Raw genomic sequence first — 15,386 nt, forward strand, 5'->3', positions numbered from 1 at the left:
AAAGGAAGATGTCGAAGCGACTAGGAGTTGTCTATGGAATCGGACACCCACCTTGGCCTACAGGCGATGTAAAGAGGAGGCATGCACACTGAATGAAAGTAAAGAAGATAGTATAGAAAAAGGAGGCGACAAGAAATAGGGCGGCATGTCATGGGAAGCGAGATCGATAGGTCAGTCGTGGTCCGATAATCTTGAGGATGGATTGTATCTATTTAGTAGTAATTGCTTGTATTTCGACTTAAATGTGGACATGCTCGTCGACTGCCGGATGGCCTGCGAGATACTGTTGGGCTACACAGAGGCACATTTCGAATAATCCTCATTGCTTTAATTTAGTATATTCTTCAATCTACACACAGGTATATGTGCGCAAATTTGATACCGGATATCGACGTCCTTCAACAACCCACTTGGTAGATCGATGGTGTTCATTGCTGTCAATGATCATATTCATTCAAGTCTCTTGCAACAATGAGTTTTTGTTAATATCAATTATTGTTCATTGGCAATATTGTTTCTTTTTCAATTGCTCAATTGCATATTCCTCGGCATGCTTGATTTTAGCAGTGGCATAGCACAGCTGATAAGCATTGTTTTCCAAACTTTATCAGGAAATTTAGAAACGGTCCCATTGTATTATTTTAATGACTGACTTAGGAATAAAATCACCACCTGCAACTTAATTCTATGGGTATGGTTCCTAATGTAAACACGATACAGAACGGTAGTTTTCTTAGTATGGTTGCGTGCCACATCAACCAGCCGCCATAGCTCAGTGGCAAGCGAACTGGTCTCGTAAACGAGGGGTCGTGAGCAATGTTCCATCTAATTTTGAACGAGTCTGCGCACACTCATCAACTCACTGCGCCGACCCTTGGAAAACAGTGCGAAACCACTTTGAAAAAGGTCATCATTTTGAATTTTTTGTGCAAAACTTAGATTTACTATGCGCAGAGACCGGGTCAGCACTGCGCATTTGCGCACGTGCGCAGCTTAGTGGAAACATTGGTGGTGAGTTTAATTTTCACCGGTTGCTCAATTTTTGTGGCTAAGGCGACCGACTAGAAATCTGTTGGGCCCTGCCGCACACATTGTTTGCAGTCGTCGTATTTTTTGAAGAATCTATGCAAAATGCAGTGACCATCATTAACGTTATTCATAGTTCGATAGCAGGTTGGTTTACGCCTCAGAGGAAGTTTCTCTATTTATAATGATATCCAATGAAGTTGAGCAAGCACATCCTTGAATGTATGTCTATTTTGTGTTTCAATATCGTTTTGTTCAATGAATGTTCATGGCAGTTGACGTGATGTGAGATTTATGGTTGGTAAGGCACTGACACTTCACGGTCAAATTAGCAAATGTATGCCAAGAATGACAGCTCATTCATAGCACTGCTATTGATTTTGTACATTATGCTACACGATAGAAGTGGATATCATCAAAAATAGAGAATATTCCTTGAAGACGCGAACCAGCCAGCTATCCAGATATGAATAACAGTTGCTACATCTGCATACACTATACAGAATTATTTCGACTGCAAATAAATTTACGCGTTGTCGGCAGGACTCGAACCTGCGCGGGCATAGCCCAACAGATTTCTAGTCTGTCGCCTTAACCACTCGGCCACGACAACTGAGCCACCAGTGAGGATTGAACTCACGACCCCTGGTTTACGAGACCAGTGCTCTAACCACTGAGCTATGGCAGCTTACGATACAGGAATCGACCAACATAAAGCCAGAAATCGCGACCATTTTGAGTTAGATTAATTTTCGTTCTATAGAAGTGTTGCCATATGTCCTCCTTTAGTAGGATTTGATATCCGTTTAAGGAAATCGGAAATGTCCTCCAAGAACGCCTAATTGTCCTCATTTTCGGAAACTCGTCTTTGACAGCTAGGCTAATGGTCACGGTCAACTGCAAATCGCCATAAATTACACGAAATAGGAATTGCGGACGTTGCGGAGCGGTTAATTCGGATGCCGAATCGGAGTGATGAGTTGTTTTAGCCAGCGCAACGAGATATTGATTTCCTGCAAATATTTCAAAATCAGCTGTTTTCGATATCGTAAACTAACTTTTGTAAAATTTGATGAACGCGCCCTTCTTTACCGATTCCAAAGTATGTTAAACCTGTATCATAGCCCAGTGAAATTTCATTTAGAGGCGGAATCAGATACACAACGCTATCGCTATGCAGTCAACTGCAGGCTACCATGTAGTCGTGTCTATAGGAACTCATTTACGGCTTCTAACAAATTTCCAGCATTTGTGTGTTGGGTATTGTTGAATCGAAATATGCGTGTTCATCCTCACAGACCTCAATATTAATGGTAATAGTATCAACAACAAAGGACGTTTAGCACTGATGCAATGTGAGTATTCAATAATGTGGCGTCAGTTATTTGTGGTTCTATCGCGCAGCTACATAAATAAGTGCAAAATCTTGCTCCAGGCGAGGCTCGAACTCGCAGCCTCCGCATGTCTCCGTGTCTGTCGTATAAGTACGGCGCGCTAACCGATTGCGCCACTGGAGCTACGGAGAGGCTGATGCGAACCACTAAAACGGGATGTGAGTACGTGAACCTGAGGAGACTTCACAATGCCCATTTCATCAGAAATAATTTATTGACTGTGACCCTGTCTGCAAGAGATATTGCCGGAGATGTAGATATCTAGACGTGTCACTCGAGAGTACTCTACGTAAGCAATATTTCATACGATGATATAATATACCCTAAAAATAATAATCAGCATTCGTCAAATACATGTTTACACATGAGATGCGGATAGCCGTGTACAGTTGTCTGGCAGATCACCAGCGACGGTGTAGGGAGGGGTCGGCTTTTGTTGTTGTGTTGCTGTTGTGCCTTTGTGTATATTTAAATTTATGTTTAATCTTCGTAACAAACCTCGCACAGGACATACTGAAAAATGAAATCCTTCCAGCCGGATTCCAACTTGCGACTTATAGATATCGGGTCTAATTGCTCTTCAGTCCACCACTCTACCAACTGAGCTATATCGCAGCGAGCTGATGTAACATGAGTAGGCTATATGACTCAGCATGATGAACTGCAAATGAATAAGATATGTTTTTTACTGTTCATTTCGTGTATCCAATGAAGTTGAGAAGTTGAGCAAGCACATCCCTGGATGTATGTCTATTTTCTGTTTCAATATCGGTTTGTTCAATGAATGTTCATGGCAGTTGACGTGAGGTGAGATTCATGGTTGGTAAGGCACTGAGCCTTTACGGTCATATTAGCAAATGTATGCCAAGAATGACAGCTCATTCATAGTACCGCTATTGATTATGTACATGTTACATGATAAAAGTGGATATCAATAAAAAACAGAGAATATTCCTTGAAGACGTGATCCAGCCTGCTATCCAGCTATGAATAACGTTGATAACGGTTACTACATTTTCATACATTCCCAAAAATTATTTCGACTGCGAACAAATTTCTGCGTTGTCGGCAGGGCTCGAACCTGCGCGGACATAGCCCAACAGATTTCTGGTCTGTCGTCTTAGCCACTCGGCCACGACAACTGAGCCACCAGCGACGATTGAACTCACGACGACTGGTTTACGAGACCAGTGCTCTAACCACTGAGCTATATCGGCTTACGCCACCGGAATTGACCACCATACAGAAAGAAATCGCGACCATTTTGAGGTAGATTAATTTTCGTTTTATAGAAGTGTTACCATATGTCCTCCTTTAGTAGGATTTGATCTCCGTTTAAGGACATCGGAAGTGTCTTCCGACGACGACTAATTGTCCTAATTTTTGGAAATTCGTCTTTGACAGCAAGGCCAATGGTCACGGTTAACTGCAAATCGCCATAAATTACACGAAATAGGAATTGCGGACCTTGCGGAGCGCTTAATTCATATGTTGAGTCGGAGTGATGAGCTTTTTTTTAGCCTGCACAATAACATATTGATTTCCTGCAAATATTTCAAAATCAGCTGATTTCTATATCGGTAAACTAACTTTTGTAATTTGATGAACGCGCCCTTCTTTCCTGATTCCGAAGTATGTTAACCCTTTTCCATAGCCAAGTGAAAATTCATTTAGAGGTGGAAACAGGTACACAACGCTATCTCTATGCAGTCAACTGCAGGCTAACATGTGATCGTGTCTATAGGAAGTCATTCACGGCTTCTGACAAATTTCCAGACTTTGTGTGTTGGGGGGTGTTGACTCGAAATAATCGTGTTCGTCCTCACATACCTCAATATTATTGGTAATAGAATTATAAACGAAGGACGTATAGCACTGATGCAATGTGTGCTTTCAAGAATGCGGGGTCAGCTATTTGTGGCTCTATCGCGCAGCTACATAAATAAGTGCAAATCGTGCTCCAGGCGATGCTCGAACTCGCAGCCTCCGCATGTCTCCGTGTCTGTCGTATAAGTAGGCTACGGCGCGCTAACCGATTGCGCCACTGGAGCTACGGAGGGGCTGATGCGAACCACTAAAACCTAATGTAGGTACGTGAACCCGATGAGACTTCACAATGCCCATTTCATCAGAAATAATTTATTGACTGTGACCCTGTTAGCAAAAGATATTGCCGGAGATGTAGATTTGTAGATGTGTCACTCGTGAAGACTTTACGTAAGCAATATTTTCTAAAACGATATAGTACTGTTCTCTTCAACCATTTTCGGTCGTGGTACACCCTTCTAACTTTTATTCGAAACTCGTAGACTCCTGACCACATAAAACGCTGATTTCGTAGTAAGTCTTATCCAGAGGTGTTCAACCTTTTCGTAATTCACGGCGATTTTCGATTAGGTGTATAGCATACATCCACCATGGCAGCTCGATGTCATATACTCACGATAAATTACCTACTGGAAACTTGGCCCCGAGGACAGCCCTTGCTTATAAAAGTCTTTAACTGTGCCGGAGGCTAACTATATCCAGGCCCAAAAATCGGGTTTTTTCAAAAATTTGAATAAAATTGTTTTTGTGTCGGGCATAATTTTTATATTTAATGAGTTATAGACATCATACGAGTGGGTGAATCATGACATGGTAAAACTGTCGGGTTACAATATTGCAGCTAGTGGAACTTTGTCGTGCCACAATTTTATGTAGAATAGTTTAAACTCTATAGTGAAGATTGACATGATATCAGAGCATTTGAGCAGTGTAGTCTAATCATGGTTTTGATATAGTCTTGATAAGTATAGGCTATTGTTACTGTCACTGATAAGGTCAAATTAAATCAGCGTTCGATTTTGTCTTCGCTTAATATTGGAAAATATCAATGACAACTTAATTATATTCATTATTGAGCCATAGTAATAGCTTTGCTCTTTAGCCTTATAATCGATCGTACCCTATGTGCTTCTAACGAGATTTCTCGAAGCCTCTGTCCATTTTGAACACAATTTCTGATGGTACCTATATTAAAATCAGAAAACCCATTCACATAAAATCCGGCGCAGTGCCCAGACTATTTTCCAGTTGAATAAATTGAACAAGAAAATATTCCATAGCATATAGGCTTAATTAGTCTACGGAATCTGGTTAAGAACCCCTGGAATGGACCAGTCCAATCTTCAGTCCCTACGTGCCCAGCCCATGTTTAGCGTTGCCTCAGCAACTGAAAATTGCACCTCAAATTGATTGATTGCCTAAGTGTTGATTGGAGTTTGGGCGGAGGACAGTGTAATAAACTTCGCATTCTAAATAATTACGAACTCTCTCGAGCCAGATTCGAACCAGCGACCTATGGATATCGGTTCTAATTGTTCGACAGTCCAACGCTGTACCAACTGAGCTATCGAAGGGTTGTGATGGGACATGGATCAGCAAATTTATACTGCAAATGAATAAGTTATTTTTTTATTTATTTCGAGTAGGCCTATCTAATGCCAAATGGGGAAATTCGGGCGTTCTCGGAGGACATTTTTGATGTCCTCAAAAATTGGAACAAATCCTCCTGAAGGAGGACATATGGTAACACTACTATGGATCTAAACTCAAAATGACCGCGATTTCTGACGGTATGGTGTACCTTACACCGTGAGCCGCCATGTCTCAGTGGCAAGAGCACTGGTCTTGTAAAACAGGGGTTGTTAGTTCAATCCACACTGGTCGCTGAGTTGTCGTGGCTGAGTGGTTAAGGCGGAAGTGGAAATAGATTATGGGATGTGCTTGCTCAACGTCATTGGATACTCGAAATGAATAAAAAAAAACATAACATATTAATTTACAGTAGGAATATGCTGAGCCATGTCATGTCAGCTCCTCTCGATAGCTCAGTTGGTAGAGCGGTGGACTGTAGAACACTTAGAGCCGATATCCATAGCTCGCTGGTTAGAATCCGGCTCGAAGTAATTCTCGTATTATTTCGAATGCGAAGATTATTACCAAGAATAAAACCTAAATTTACGCAAGGACACGTCATCAACTGAACCAAAAAAGTCGACCTCACCCGCCACCGTCGTTATCTGCCGGACACCTGTACACGGCTGTCTGCCTAAACTCCAATCAGCGTGTAGGCAGTCAATCAATTTCACGTGTCATTCTCACGGGCTCGGGCAACAATAAACATGGAGTACACCAAGGCGCATATATAGTAATCTTCATAGCTAATATTTCTTATTATTGAGTCCGTACACTGGTATATTTCGGGATTTTGACAGCGGGAATATACGTCCTCCGATAACCCACTTGCTAGAATTCAAGGGCGGGCAACTTCTCCGGTCGGCGGGCCGGATATAGGAAAACTAAGTACTTGATGGGCCGGACTGCTGGATCGATACATTTTTCGCCCATTTATCCACATATACCAGGAATAAATCGTGTTCAATGAGTGTATTTTAACGACAGCAATGTCACTTCAAAGTCATTTCTCGCCGATAATGAGGAAGACAATGTAGATTTGAGAATAGCATTGCTATACAGCAGTGGTCGGGAACCTATGGCTCGCGAGCCATATATGGCTCTTTTGGGTATAAGATATGGCTCTTTGCCAAATATTTATATTTACACTGAATTGATCAATATTGCAGCGACTTGTTGGTAAATTTTCATCACGGCCAAAATAATTATTATCGTGGCAGTATTAAGACTATTAACATGTCTTTGAGAACTAAAGACAACGCCTTCATCGGGTTTAGGGGCTCGGATAGGTCTTTTCAAAATAATCAAATTTAAGTTACTGTCCCATCGGAGGCCAATATCACTCGCGAATTCTTTGCGCCAGTATTGTTTGTGTTAAACTGGAGCCGAATCTCGGCTCCTGTTAATTGACAGGCTATTGATTAGTTCTGTGATTGCGCCGTATATTTAGTTGCCTTATATAACGACTACTCGTGCTGTTAGGATGTCTTTTCAGTACGAAACGTTTATCGTGTGTCGACATCGTTTCTTGGTGCAACGGCGAGTACAGGCTCTGTATCCTGGCGTGATGGCAGCGATGGGCTCGAACCCACGCCGTCGAAATGACTGGTGACTACCTCCTGGCGATGTATCCGAATCGAAAGCTTGAATTGTGCGATGCGTTGAATCAAAGAACATAGCACACATGGCGACGCTCATTTCAAAACGCTATTTTCAAATTGACATTGTCTTCCTGATCTACGGCGCGAAATGAGCTGTTGTGGATGTGACATTCACAATTACAAACCCGAATTACAAAAAAAGCCATAGCTATCCACGTTCCACGTTCTCCACCGGCGATAAAATATATGCGTGTAGCGCAACGATATGTTACCGCCGAATACTTGAGAATTGGGAAGTCGATAAGCATTTAGATTTTCGGATCAGTGTGACAGTCACATTAATAGCAGAACAGTTATAATAAATTCTAAGCTACCTACGATGAATTGCGTTATCATTGGTGAGGGTTGTCCCATATGCGTCTTACCTCTCGTTTCGAGCTTTATTTTCGAACAATAAATACCAGTTTTTACAGAAAAAATGTGGCGCACACGAGGAATCCCATGTAGGGAGTTCGAATTTGTGCTTCCATGACGTCACGAATTTCCAATTGTAACGTAACAGTTGATTGGAATGTATGGCTCTTTCGGAGTTGAGATTGAAAAAATGGGGCCAATATGGCTCTTCGTACAAAAAAGGTTCCAGACCATTGCCATACAGGCACCACCGTGTCTGCTTCTCTCTGATCAATCAACACGCGGTACAATCCTTAATTAAGATTTCAAGGCGTTCGATAAAACCGGTACCCCAAATTTACCAAGATATCAATTCATTAGGGTTGAGTAGGGGACGAGATAGCGTCGTTGTTCAACTGTGTGGACTAATTAATCTGGATATTGAATTCATGCGCCCGGCGTCCTCCATAAAATTTGAAAAGTGGCCCGCGACCCGTTTTGATTTGGCGACCCCTAGCATGAGCGCTGTCTTGCAAAAGCCTAGAAGTGTGCCGTGCGACAAGTCGGCGGTTACGGAATCAAAAATAAGAAATATCAGCCTGGTGTAAATGACCATCGTAGTCGACAAACACCATGATTAGCACAAACGACATTGGGGTTCAGTACATCGTAAATGGCGATAATGCAAGTCTTCTCGCTTTCACGAAGTTACGCATAAGCTCCACTCTCGCACGCTGCGCACTACGCATACACGTACATAATAACATACAGTCACTATAATTTGACCTATAGTGGGGAATCTAGGCAGACTGGGGCCGCGGGTCACATTATCATGTAACACGGAAAACTGGCCGTATGTTGCCCGCCCCTGTGCTAGATCGATGTTCTTCATTGCCGTCAACGATCATATCCATATACGTCTCTGGCACTACAGAGTTTTAGTTTATTTCAATTATTCTTCATTGACAACACTTGTTCTCTTCGATTGCCTATAAATTGCAGCATGCGTGATTTTAGCAGTGAATATCAACAATACGTCGTTACCACAGCTGATAAGCGTTGGTTTCCGAACTTTTCCGGAAAATGCACGAAACGGCCCATGCCAATTTTAAATGACTGACTTAGGAATAAAATACCAACCTGCATCTTAGTCCTATGGGTATATTGTCTTACTACAAAACACGATACCCAACAGGGATTTTCTAATTATCGTTGTTTACCGTCCCACCCGCCCCCATTGCTCAGTGGCAAGAGCACTGGTCTCGTAAACCAGGGGTCGTGAGTTCAATTCTCTCTGGTGGATCAGTTGTCGTGCCCGAGTGTTTAAAGCGACAGGCTAGAGATCTGTTGGGCTGTGCCCGTGCAGCTTCGAGTCCCGCCGGCAAAGCATAACTTTATATTCAGTCATTGTTAATTTAAAGAATGTAGTCAGATGTAGTAATCGTTATTAAGGTTATTCATAGCTGGATAGCTGGTTGGTTCAAAATTTCGAGAATTTTCTCTATTGCAATTGATATCCAATTTTATCATGTAACATAATCATTAGCGGTGCTATGGATGAGCTCATAATAATGAGCTGTTATTTTCAGCATATGTTTGCCAATCTGACAGTGAAGGGTCAGTGCCTCACCAGCCATGAATCACACATCAGGTCAACTGCCATGAACATTCATTGAATAAACCGATATCGTAACCCCAAATGGTAATGCATTCAGGGCTGTGCTTGCTCAATTTCATTGGATACTCGAAATAAATAGAAAAAATACCGACAACTTATTCATTTGCAGTAATTATTTGCTCAGTCATATCGCATCACCTCCCTTCGATAGCTCAGTTGGTAGAGCGGTGGACTGTAGAACACTGGAAGCCGGTATCCATAGGTCGCTGGTTCGAATCCGGCTCGAAAGAGTTTTTTGTATTATTTCGAATGCAAAGTTTATTACAAAGATTAAAACTCACCCTCCACCGTCGCATGTGCTCTGCTGACCAACTGCAGTGTCCACGACTATCCGCCTAACTCCAATCAACGCGTAGGCAGTCAATCAATTTCACGTACCATTCCCAGCGGCTGGGGCACCACTAAACATGGGCTACGCAATGGGCTACCCAACTGCATTTCGAATAATCTTCATTGCTATTATTTGTTATTATTAATTCCATATACTAGTATATTTCGCGATTTTGACAGTGGAAATAGATGTCCTTCGATGACCCACTTGCTCGATCGGTGCTCTCTATATCCGTCAATGATCATATCCATATAGGTCTCGGGCACTAACGAGTTTTAGTTTATTTCAAATAGGCTATTCTTCATTGACAATATTTCTTTTTTTCGATTGCCTATATATGGCGGCATGCGTGATTTTAACAGTGAATATCAACAATACTTCGATAGCACAGCTGATAAGCATTGGCTCCCAAACTTTTCACAAAAATTCACGAAACGCCCACATGCCAATTTCAAATCACTGACTTGGGAATAAAATAACAACCTGCAACTTAGTTCTATGGGTATATTGTGTTACTGGAAAACACGATACACAACAGGGATTTTCTAATTATCGTTGTTGACAATCCCACCCGCCGTCATAGCTTGATAGCTGATTGGTTCACGCCCTCAAGGAATTTTCTCTATTTCTAATGTTATCCACTTTTGTCATGTAACATATTCATTAGCGAAGCTATGAATGAGCTTTTATTTTTTGCATGTCTTTGCCAATCTGACGGTGAAGGGTCAGTGCCTCACCAACCATGAATCTCACATCACGTCAACTGCCATAAACATTCATTGAATAAAACGATATCGGAACCCCAAATAGACATACATTCGGAAATGTGCTGGCTCAACTTCATTGGATACTCGAAATGAATATAAAAAATACAGATACCTTATTCATTTACACTAGTAATTTCCTGAGCCGTATCCCTTCACCTTCTTTCGATAGCGCAGTTGGTAGAGCGATGGACTGTACAACTGTTCGAGCCGATATCCATAGGTCGCTGGTTCGAATCCGGCTCGAAGGAGTGTTTGTATTAATTGGAATGCGATGTTCATTACAAAACTTTTATAAAACTCTCCCTCCACCGTCGCATATGGTCTGCTGGCCAGCTGCAGTGTTCACGGCTATCCGCCTAATCTCCAATCAATACGTAAACGATCAACCAATTGGATCAATACTAAACATGGGCTACACAGAGGCGCATTTCGAATAATCCTCATTGCTTTTATTTAGTATTCTTGAATATACACACAGGTATGTGCGCAAATTTGAAACCGGATATCGACGTCCTTCAACAACCCACTTGGTAGATCGATGGTGTTCATTGCTGTCAATGATCATATTCATTCAAGTCTCTTGCACCAATGAGTTTTTGTTAATATTAATTATTGTTCATTGGCCATACTGTTTTTTTTTTCAATTGCTTAATTGCATATTCTTCAGCATGCTTGATTTTAGCAGTGGCATAGCACAGCTGATAAGCATTGTTTTCCAAACTTTTTCAGGAAATTTAGAAACGGTCCCATTGTATTATTTTAATGACTGACTTAGGAATAAAATCACCACCTGCAACTTAATTCTATAGGTATGGTTCCCTAATGCAAACACGATACAGAACGGTAATTATCTTAGTATGGTTGCGTGCCACATCAACCAGCCGCCATAGCTCAGTGACAAGCGCACTGGTCTCGTAAACGAGGGGTCGTGAGCAATGTTCCATCTAATTTTGAACGAGTCTGCGCACACTCATCAACACACTGCGCAGACCCTTGGAAAACAGTACGAAACGACTTTAAAAAATGTCATCATTTTGGATTTTTGTGCGCAACTTAGATTTTCTGTGTGCAGAGACCGGGTCAGCACTGCGCATTTGCGCACGTGCGCAGCTCAGAGGAAACATTGGTGGCGAGTTCAATTTACACTGGTTGCTCAATTTTCGTGGCTAAAGCGACCGACTAGAAATCTGTTTGGCTCTGTCGCACATATTGTTTGCAGTCGTCGTATTTTTTTCAGATTCTCTGCAAAATGCAGTGACCATCATTAACGTTATTCATAGTTCGGTAGCAGGTTGGTTTACGCCTCAGAGGAAGTTTCTCTATTTATAATGATATCCTATGAAGTTGAGCAAGCACATCCTATTTTGTGTTTCAATATCGGTTTGTTCAATGAATGTTCATGGCAATGTGAGATCATGTGTGTCGAAGAACAGTTGTCGTAACGAAGCGTAGAAGCTTAAAATTATGCCACGACAGTTTCTTCTATATAGTTATTTATATCACCTGATCTTGGAAAACGTTACCACCTACGTGTCAAGCTGGAAATCCATATTCAGCGGCGTTGTTAAAACTGCCGACGATGTTACAGACGCATCGTTCGAAATGGCTTGGTGCATCGCGAAACCCAAAAAATATGCAAGAGAAGGGCTTATTTCAATGAATCTTTAACATGCTGTGCGACTATTCCCTATTTCCGGATCTTAGCAGCATGGGCAACATCACCTGACAAATTACGAAGTTACTGTTATCTGATTCAACCGTGACCAGAAGAGTAATAGCATTGTCAGTCGCTCTCTTACCACATGTTCTGAAACACTTTTCCACGTATAGACTCACTTTAGCCACCTAGCATTGGTCAAATCCACCGAATCCACAGACATTGCATAGCTAATTATCTGGGTGCATTTTATCACAGTGGACGGACATATTTGCAGTGGAAATAGTGGCAGGGCAAACGTGGGGAGGGGACCAGCGTAAATCATCAACTTGACCAAGCTGACTTCTGTAACCATTGGTGCGCGGCTTCATCCATGGAAGGAAAGGAGAAGGGTTGATTGGTTTGCTCAGAAATGACCCCTTCTTATACCACTGAGAGCCCAGAGTGATAATGGCCTCTGTCACGAAAAAGTTACCGTAATTTTAAACTATCTCGCTCACGCATTGAGACATACAGTTAGGTTATATTGTGGACGGGTTATGGTTTAAAGATGCATATACCGATTTGGCAACGAATGCATTGCACGCTCCATTACTTTTGCCGCTGGGAGAAACATATTCTTCCGAAAAACAGCAGCCGCAAATATACGAACGCTGTCCATTATTGACTTAGAATGCATAAAAAGGAAGATTACGAAATACCCGTATACGACTCATAAATAGGCTACTGTAGACTAAATTTGATAATAGTCCACAAATACATGGAAATAATGTTCTGCGACCCGCTGCGTTTTTTGCTGTTAAAAGGCGGCCCGTTATGCAAGGGAAGTAAAGAACCCACGTGTAATATAGTCATTAGCGGTGCTATGAATGAGCTGCTAATAAATAGCTGTTATTTTCAGCATATATCTGCCAATCTTACGGTGGAGGGTCACTGACTCATCAACCATGAATCTCACATCAGGTCAACTGCATGCCATTAACATTCATTGAATAAACCGATATCCGAACCACAAATGGGCATACATTCAGGAATGTGCTAGCTCAACTTCGTTGGATACTCAAAATAAACAGAAAAAAATATGGATAACTAATTCATTTGCGCTACTAATTTGCTGAGTCACATCACGTCACCTCCCTTCGATAGCTCAGTTGGTAGAGCGGTGGACTGTAGAACACTGGAGCCGATATCCATAGGTCGCTGGTTCAAATCCGGCTCGAAGGAGATTTTTGTATTATTTCTCATGCAAAGTTTATTACAAAGATTAAAACTCTCCCTCAACCGCCGCATGTGGTCTGCTGGTCAACTGCGGTGTACACGGCTATCCGCCTGAAATCCAATCAATGAGTATGCAGTCAATCAATTTTACGTGTCATTCTCAGCGGTTGGGGCAACACTGAACATGGGCTACTCAAAGGCGCATTTTAAATAATCTTCATTGCTATAATTTTTTATTATTGATTCCATACACTGGTATGTTTAGCGATTTTGACAGCGGAAATAGACGTCCTTCGATAACCCACTTGCTAGATCGATGCTCTTTATTGTCGTTAATGATCTAACATATAGGTCTCTGGCACTAAAGAGATTTAGTTGATTTCAATTATTCTTCGATGGCAATATATTTTCTCTTCGATTTCCTATATATTGCAGGTTGCGTGATTTTAACAGTGAATATCACCAATCCTTCGATAGCACAGCTGATAATCATTGTTTCCCCAACTTTTCCGAAAAATACAGGAAACGGCCCAATGCGGATTTCAAATCACTTACTTGGGAATAAAATAACAACCTGCAACTTCAGTCCTATGGGTATATTGTCATACTGGAAAGCACGATACAAAACAGGTATTTATCGTTGCAGACCGTCACCCGCCGCCATAGCTCAGTGGCTAGAGCACTGATCTCGTAAACCAGGCTGCCCGCGCAGGTTCGAGTCCTGTCGACAACGCATAGCTGTATTTGCAGTCGTTGTAATTTTTAGGAATGTATACAGATGTGGTAACCGTTGTTCATAGCTGGATAGCTGGTTGGTTCACAATCTCGAGGAATTTTCTCTATTTCAAATGATATCCCCTTTTATCATGTAGCATAATCATTAGCAGGGTTATGAATGAGCTGCTATTTTAGCATATATTTGCCAATCTGGCAGTGAAAGGTCAGTGCGTCACCAACCATGAATCTCACATCACGTCAACTGCCATGAACATTCATTGAACAAACGGATATCGGAACCCCAAATAAGCATACATTCAGGGATGTGCTTCCTCAACTTCATTGGATACTCGAAATAAATAGAGAAAATACAGATAACGTATTCATTTGCAGTAGTAATTTGCTGAGCCATATCCCGTCGCCTCCCTTCAATAGCTCAGTTGGTAGAGCGGTGGACTGTAGAAAACTTGGTGCCGATATCCATAGGTCGCTGGTTCGAATCCGGCTCGAAGCAGTTTTTTGTATTATTCCGTATGCGAAGTTTGTTCAAAACTCTCCCTCCACCGTCGCATGCGGTCTGCTGGTTAACTGCAGTGTACACGGCTATCCATCTAAGCTCGAATCAACGCGTAGGCAGTCAATCAATTTAACGTGCCATTCTCAGAGTCTGGGGCATCACTAAATATGGGCTACAAAAAGGCGTATTTCGAATAACCTTCATTACTATTATTTTTTATTATGGATTCCATACACTTGTATGTTTCGCGATTTTAACAGATGAAATAGACGTCCTTCCATACCCAACTTGCTAGATCGATGCTCTTTATTGCCGTCAACGATCATATCCATATAGATCTCTGGCACTAAAGAGTTTTAGTTCATTTCAATTATTCTCCATTGACATTATTTGTCTTCTTCGATTGCCTATATATTGCGGTATACGTGATTTTATCAGTGAATATCAATAATACTTCGATAGCCCAGCTGATAAGCATTGGTTCCCCAACTCTTCCGAAAAATTTACGAAACGGCCCCATGCCAATTTTAAATGTCTGAGATAGGAATACAATAACAACCCGCAACTTAGTCCTATGGGGATATTGTCTTACTGCAAAACTCGATCAACAACAGGCATTTTCTAATTA

The 15,386-nt window shown here is 41.7% G+C and overlaps 10 non-coding genes across 10 annotated transcripts; 5 read left to right on the plus strand and 5 right to left on the minus strand.

The window, feature by feature from the left end:
• Positions 1–1,557: 1,557 nt before the first annotated feature.
• Positions 1,558–1,639, minus strand: Trnas-aga (transfer RNA serine (anticodon AGA)). The gene has a single exon. It is a non-coding gene; the product is annotated as a tRNA-Ser (tRNA).
• A 2-nt stretch (positions 1,640–1,641) lies between these two features.
• On the minus strand, positions 1,642–1,714 carry Trnat-cgu (transfer RNA threonine (anticodon CGU)). Its single transcript has one exon. It is a non-coding gene; the product is annotated as a tRNA-Thr (tRNA).
• Positions 1,715–2,453: 739 nt separating this feature from the next.
• Trnai-uau (transfer RNA isoleucine (anticodon UAU)) lies at positions 2,454–2,543 on the minus strand. Its single transcript is given in 2 exon segments — positions 2,454–2,489; positions 2,506–2,543. It is a non-coding gene; the product is annotated as a tRNA-Ile (tRNA).
• Positions 2,544–3,480: 937 nt separating this feature from the next.
• Trnas-aga (transfer RNA serine (anticodon AGA)) lies at positions 3,481–3,562 on the minus strand. Its single transcript has one exon. It is a non-coding gene; the product is annotated as a tRNA-Ser (tRNA).
• A 2-nt stretch (positions 3,563–3,564) lies between these two features.
• Positions 3,565–3,637, minus strand: Trnat-cgu (transfer RNA threonine (anticodon CGU)). Its single transcript has one exon. It is a non-coding gene; the product is annotated as a tRNA-Thr (tRNA).
• Positions 3,638–6,277: 2,640 nt separating this feature from the next.
• Trnay-gua (transfer RNA tyrosine (anticodon GUA)) lies at positions 6,278–6,370 on the plus strand. The gene is given in 2 exon segments: positions 6,278–6,318; positions 6,335–6,370. It is a non-coding gene; the product is annotated as a tRNA-Tyr (tRNA).
• Positions 6,371–9,692: 3,322 nt separating this feature from the next.
• Trnay-gua (transfer RNA tyrosine (anticodon GUA)) lies at positions 9,693–9,781 on the plus strand. Its single transcript is given in 2 exon segments — positions 9,693–9,729; positions 9,746–9,781. It is a non-coding gene; the product is annotated as a tRNA-Tyr (tRNA).
• A 1,027-nt stretch (positions 9,782–10,808) lies between these two features.
• On the plus strand, positions 10,809–10,897 carry Trnay-gua (transfer RNA tyrosine (anticodon GUA)). The gene is given in 2 exon segments: positions 10,809–10,845; positions 10,862–10,897. It is a non-coding gene; the product is annotated as a tRNA-Tyr (tRNA).
• A 2,545-nt stretch (positions 10,898–13,442) lies between these two features.
• Positions 13,443–13,530, plus strand: Trnay-gua (transfer RNA tyrosine (anticodon GUA)). The gene is given in 2 exon segments: positions 13,443–13,479; positions 13,495–13,530. It is a non-coding gene; the product is annotated as a tRNA-Tyr (tRNA).
• A 1,136-nt stretch (positions 13,531–14,666) lies between these two features.
• On the plus strand, positions 14,667–14,755 carry Trnay-gua (transfer RNA tyrosine (anticodon GUA)). The gene is given in 2 exon segments: positions 14,667–14,703; positions 14,720–14,755. It is a non-coding gene; the product is annotated as a tRNA-Tyr (tRNA).
• Positions 14,756–15,386: the final 631 nt, after the last annotated feature.

The sequence above is a fragment of the Botryllus schlosseri genome, chromosome 1 (genome assembly GCF_051294905.1).
Source record: "Botryllus schlosseri isolate E-star chromosome 1, Bs_hap1, whole genome shotgun sequence".
Taxonomy (NCBI): Eukaryota; Metazoa; Chordata; class Ascidiacea; order Stolidobranchia; family Styelidae; genus Botryllus; species Botryllus schlosseri.